Below are 6,911 nucleotides of genomic sequence, written 5' to 3' on the forward strand. Positions count from 1 at the left end.
ACACACCGGGGCATCAAATATTGAGCAGAGAGATGGAGCTGAGAGGTCAGGAGGCTTGCTTCTCGTGTACCCTTTCACAGACCCTTGCTTTTCTTTTTTTTTTTTTTCTTAACTCACATCAGGGTCGTTTTTTTCTCTCTCTCTCTCTCTCTCTCTGTGACCGTCTCTATGAACACATTTTTTGTCGCAGGTGTAAAGAAGTGTGATAAATCTGCTCCTGAAACTGTTCTTCCTTGATCTCATTTGTAAGGAGATGTGACCAGAAAGCGTTTAAGCATTTACAGAAACACACACTATTGTCTTTTTTTTTTTTTTAATTCTGAATCAGCACTGACTCTGTCGTCACTGTACAGTGGTGTTTCTTCATGTAAATCTGCAGTTACTGTATCGTGTATACGAGGTGATGATGATGATGATGATGATGATGATGATGCCAGGTCTCCAGGGGACAGATGGATGCTTTGTAAAGCCTTGCATCAGTCAAACGAAGCCTTTTGGTTTTGATTTCACTTTTTCATTTTATTTTCTGACACTTCTGTTCTCCCTCCTGAGTGGATGAACATATAGGAGTTTTTTTTTTTTTTTTTTTTTTTTTTTAAATGTGCAATCTGTGACATCTTGCACTTGTTCACCGCCCTCTCAGAAGGCCTTCCTCTCATGGCTCTTACTGACTGCATTATGATTTTTTCCTTTTTTTTATTTCAAGTCCTTTGAGATTGTGTGGAAGTTCGAAATTCAACCACTTTTTTTTTTTTTGCTTTTCTTCTTATGCACAGCTAAAGGTTCCTGCAGAGGGGCTTTCACTTCTTTTCTTTAAGCAGTAAAAAAAAACGTAACTTAACGGCACCAGCTTCTTACTTATGCTGAACAAAAACTCTATGTACATATATATAAAGTTCTATATGAATATATATGAATGGGTCTTCTTTGCACACGTTCTCTCCATGTCCGCTCCGTGTGATTCAAACAGGAAAAAAAAACAAAAAACGCAAAGGAAGATTGAGAAGAAAAGACTTTATATATGCTTTACAGTTCTTTGTCTCATTAACATTTTGCACTTATTTAAAGAGGCTTACTTCTGTTTCCGGGCTGACAGAGCTGTTTTCACGCTCGGCCAGGATATTGTACAATATGTATATGTATTTTTATTCATATGCATATAAATATATGTCTATGTACTTCTGTCTCCTGTGGTCTCTTCTTTGTTTGGATGCATTCAAAGATGTGTGGAGGGGGAGCATTTCAAAAAGCAGAAATATGTTTTGTATAATGAATCAGAAAGAATTCCAGAAAAGCTTTTAGAGTACTTTTTTTGATGTAACGGTCAACATCATGTACAAACACGGCTGACACTGGCTCTTTCTATTCACACTCAGGGCTTTGGACTTTGCTTGATCAAAACCTTGGTGTGTTTTGTTATCACTGAGATTAAAAATAAAAGATCAAGGCAGTGGGCATCCCGCCTTTTCAGGTCTTTCTGTGGAGCCGTCCTGTGGTCTGGAGTCGGGCACAAACACGCTGAATGATCGCGCCCTTGGGACATTAATTGGATGAAAATATGAGACGTAGAAGAAAAAAAAGAAATTGAATAGATGAAAATAAAGGAACGCAATTTTAGAAGATTGACACATCAGTGGGATAAAAGAACGGTCATGTAGCGACTGCTGGTGAAACTTTGAGTTTAAATTAACTAATTTTTTGAATTTATCAAAAAGATTCTCCAACAGTTTTGTCCTTTTTCTCGCTCACCTGAAATCTTTTAATTACAACATTTGATTGACCTTTAAAGAATGCCAGCTTTAAAAAAAAAAAGAAAGAAAGAAAGAGGCCATTAAAAATAATTACACTACATGGACAAACAGTCAAGTGTTGAATTTTAGTTTTAGTTTGTATTTTGCTAACTTTAAGTAAAAAAAACGACTCTAACCAGACGTCAAATTTAAAGGACTAATGCAAAGTCATCTAACTGCTATTTATGGGCAATTTAAAGAAAAGCCATGTCCAGAGTTAACTCCATCCTCACATCTCTTTGATTATCAGAGTTTTCACTTCCTGCTACTCTACTCCTCACATGCACCATTATTCCACAGTTCACAGCTTGAAAATGCTCTTTTCTTTTATTACTGCCTCTAAAAATAAAAATAAAATGACTAGTTAGTTTGCCAATTTAGATAAATGAAACCGAATATAAGCTTTAATAAAAGAGATTATAATTGAAACACATTTAGATTATATTCATATCATTAAGATATTAATAGAAAGTGGGATGTTGTTGATCCCTTGTGGACATTTGCCGTTTTCACCTTTAAGTGCCTGCACCATTAAAACAATGTTAGACATTAATCACATTATATTTAAATAATCTGAGCACATTAATGTGATATGAAGGTCTGTTTCTGTGCACATTTCAACTACAGGACTTTAAAAAAAAAATGTCTCCACCAACACTTTTAATCAAATGAATGATTAAAGTACTTTTTCTCCCCCCACATATGTGAAAGATTGGACACTTGGGGCCTCCGTAGAAAGAGGCCTGTGTGTGATACACGACCTGTGAGATGATACCTGGACTGACAGGCGCTTCAGCTAACTCACATTTCTATGATTACTTATGAAAACTTCACCAGTGACACGTCAGATGGAGAACAATCTGCAGAGAAAGAACAAGTCGTGTGTAGGTTAGACTGAGCTGTAAAGGTAACACAGTCCATACCCCCATCCGCCCCCCTCCCTCCGCCCCCCTGTTAGCCCAGACTGCAGCGTGGGGCTCTTCTCCAAGCCGGGACAATTGATCCGCATGGTGCCAATTATAGTGATTGGCACCTTTTTTTGAGTGAGGGAGAGGAGAGAGGGTGGACAGAAAGGAGACCAGATGGGTGGCCTGTGTTAGAGGAGAGCAGGGAGGGGACGCCCAGGAGGAAGGACCCCGCTGCAGAGGAAGAAGCCGGTGGTAAACATTTTGTACAGAGAAGCAGCAGGACTTAGTGGGTTTTTGTTGGCTTTGATTTGTAATTTCTCAACAGCAGAATGATTTACCAAGGTGGTGGAAATAAAATTATATCAACTACAATAAAAGTGTAGAAGACATATTTGTCTTCAATGAAGGGAAATAAAACAAACTAGGTTATTATGAAAAATCATCGAGGTCTTTCAAGTCATTTGAAAAAATAATAATAATAAAATAAACCAAGAAACTTAACTCCAATTTTTTTACATTTTAAAAATTAAAATGTATTTACCATGAAAAAAAAGTGACAAAGTAAAAAAATAAAAATCTGGGAAACTTGCGAATAAAAACAGACCTGTAAAACAAAAAGGTATTTTATCAACATTGTCAACAGTAAATTTACTTCATGCCTTGAAAAATACATAAAAACTGCTCGGCACACTGAAAATAACTTTACGGTAATTTATTGTGAGCTGTAATTTTTCGCTCACAATACATAAGAGTGAAGTTTTTTTCAGTGTGCCAAGCAGTTTATATTTATTTTTTATAGTATGTTCCTGTAACCGTGTGCACCTAAGAACATATTCAGGCTGTGCACGGGGTTTCCTGTTGGCTTTTTAGAGCTTCACGCCTCTTTGAAAATGAACCGAACGCTTAGATTTTAATTAATTTATTTTTTGCATAATGTTCTGAAACTACTCATTATCATTTAGAATTTACTAAAAGGTGTTCAATCCAAAGCCATGTGTCGATGTATTTTACAATCTTTGAAATAAAAACTCATCAGTTTGGTTTAAAAAATGTAAAATGTTGATGTTTATGCCGATAACACTCTGATTTATATGAACACACGCACACAAGACCATCACTGGAGACATGTGAAGACTTAAAAACAAAATGATGATAGAGATGAAGGTAATTCAATTAAATTATTAATTTGACGTTTGAATTAAAAAGAGAAAGATTGTAAAATTAAAAATGCTTCCTGAACATTTATAACGACACACAACAAGAACACTTTATTAGACGTCTCCTGTTTAGATATTGTTCATTTTCTATTATCGTTATATAATTATTTATTAAACACTTTATTCTTTTAAATTAGTTTGTGTTTCATGTGTCAGAAACTATGGCTGCCAATCAAATCAACTTCAACTTTATTTTTCTCCGAAAGGCGATTCATTTCCCAGCGAGGCATAACAGGACAGAAAATAGACAAAAAGATAAAATACATTTCATATATACTTTGAATATATCAGGCTTGGAGAAACAAAAGTGATCCTTTAGTGAGGCTGAGGAACAGAGGACTCTGTTGTCTGAACAGATAATGAATACAAATGTTTTAAGAGAGGAGACACCGCTGACAAATATTACTCTCTCCATCGTTGATATTGATATTGAGTGACCACGTATAGGCAGATCATGATTCCATTTTTAACACAACCACAGCTCACTGCAGCTTCTTTTCCTGCAAAGAAAATAAATGTTAAAATGAATGAACTTGTATTTTACTCAAGTGTTTCTTTCTATACATTTTTATTATCCCCCATGTTCCAAATATCATATCATACTTTTTAATACACAGCAATGATGCAACGGCTCTTTTTTCTTTCAGATCAGGGTTTTTTGGTCATATCTGTAAATATTTCAGATCAAACTTTCAAAGATTCCTTCGGCTCAACAACATCCAGGTACTGCATTGAGTTTAATTAATACATTTTTTACTTTTATAATAACTATAAGTGAACTTTTTGGATTCTTTTTGCACAGTGACTTTTTCACTTTAATTACAAACGTTAATGTTTTCCTCCTCGTCTTTCGTCTCGTGTTGACTGTCCTGTATGCGAGCGAGCTTCAGATCAATTCCACATCAGCACTCTGACACTGTTTGTTGTGCGTCAACAGACGATCTCTCAGCTCCATGTTTTCTTTGAACCTCATGGTGTATGTGTTTGTGTGTAATCCTGGAGGGTCTGCAGACCTTTAGGAATGCTTCACTGTCCTGCCGGCCCCCCCTGCTCTTTCCTCCCCTTTCTCTCCTTCCTCTGTCCTCCCACCCTCCTCCCCCTCCTCCTCCTATAAAGCAGCTCAGCGGCCCAGCAGGGGGGCCTCTCTACTAATTAGGGTCACTAATTGGGGGTTGGCCAGGGCAGAGACCCCTCCACACCTGCACGGTCATGTGACTTTCAAAGAGGTGCGCAGGGTCAAGGGTCCCGTAGTCGGGGGGGTAGAGAGAGGAGAGAGGGAGGGTTTGGATTAGTTTGGCTGAGCAGACGAAGAAAGGGGTTAAAGGAGGAGAGCAGGAGGCAACAGGCGAAAAAAAGGGCGAAATGATGCAGTAGTTATATTAAGTTTACTTACTGAGCACAATCAGTGAGTTCCATGTGGGGTCCCAGAAACTGCAACATCAAAGTACAACGTTTCATCCCCCTTACTGACAAAAGTGACAAAGATAAGGAGTGAAAACGCAGGGACTTGTTGAGGAAGTGCAAAATGACAGAGCGAAATACACGTTGAGAAATTTGGGCGAGGACACGCTGCCTGGTCAGAGGTTAATTGCCAGGTGACCTTAAGGGCCGGACAGCTCAGCAGAGGCCCCCGAGCCCGCCTGCCTCTCTCGGCTCTCGAGGACTAAGTGATGTATGCTTGTTTTGACACGATTCACACAAGAGTCGGGGCTTAAGCTCTATGAAAGATTCACAGCTGCATTCCTGAGAACCAAACTGACCTCGGAAAAATCTTACAGGAAGAGAGAGAGAGAGAGAGAGAGAGACACTGTATTGTGTGACAGAAAAGGGTTATAGCTGTTATTCATGGAGGACTCTTTGACACAGTACAGTAGGAGATGCACATGTGGTTACATTTTGTTTAGCTGCTTTAGTTTATTTTTTTAACACTGGCTCACTTTATCACTAGTAGGCCTATTTGATTATTTTTGTGAATACACCAACCCAAACTCTTTGAAACAGTCGTTCATTTTGGGGCGCTGGTGGCGCAGTGGGTAGTGCGTGCGTCCCATGTATGGAGGCTGTAGTCCTACAAGCGTGCGGCCCAGGCTCGAATCCAACCTGTGGCTCCTTTCCTGCATGTCAATCCCCTCTCTCTCTCTCTCTCTCCCTGATGTCCATCTCTATCCACTCTCCTATCTTTCCAATAAAGGCACAAAAAAGCCCCAAATTAAATCTTAAAAAAAGAAACACCCCACAGGTTCTCCCTCAACCCAACCTGGTTGTTTTTTTGCAAAAGAAATAGACAATCGGAATAAATGGAAGACAATTTTTTTAAATTCAAATGAGTTTTTTTCCAAGTAAAATTAAATTATGTTTTCAAAACAATATTTATTTTAAATTGCTCTGGGTATTTTTTCCTGAACTGAAATGAATGTTGCCTTTGCATATAAAGACCCACAGCTGAAGGCATAACAAGTTGAGATCATGTGTTGTATTTGCCATTCTGTTCCTTCCATGGATGACTCTGCCACCTTAACCTTCTTTTCAAGACCTGAGGTCTTCAATTAACACTTCCTGTCGTGGCAGGATTCAAGGACGAGCTCCCCCCCTCCGCTCTTGTTAAGTCTGTGCAACCAAAAGCAGGAGCAAGACACATTTTCACATCACCTTTTCTTTTTTCATTTATGTGTGTTAAACCTAGATTCTGGTAGGCTGTCTCTGATATAATGTGAAACAAGCAACGAGTGCACTAAGACCATCCCAGCGTTGTTTTTTACTGTGCTCTAAATCAGTGGACGGAGCTTTGAATTGACTCGTTACATCCGGCCTTGGGTTTGAGGCTGCTTTTGTGGAGGCTGCCATCTCCCTTGTTTAGGTCAGTGGATTTTCAGAAAGCGATAACAACTCAAGGACACAAGATGGCTCCTACATTTATCTCCTGGGGCACAATGCACCTGGTCTCTAAAGCGATATTCTTTCACCATAAAAGTCTTTCACCATAAAACCAGCTCAAA

Source organism: Labrus mixtus, chromosome 23, assembly GCF_963584025.1.
Source record: "Labrus mixtus chromosome 23, fLabMix1.1, whole genome shotgun sequence".
Classification (NCBI taxonomy): Eukaryota; Metazoa; Chordata; class Actinopteri; order Labriformes; family Labridae; genus Labrus; species Labrus mixtus.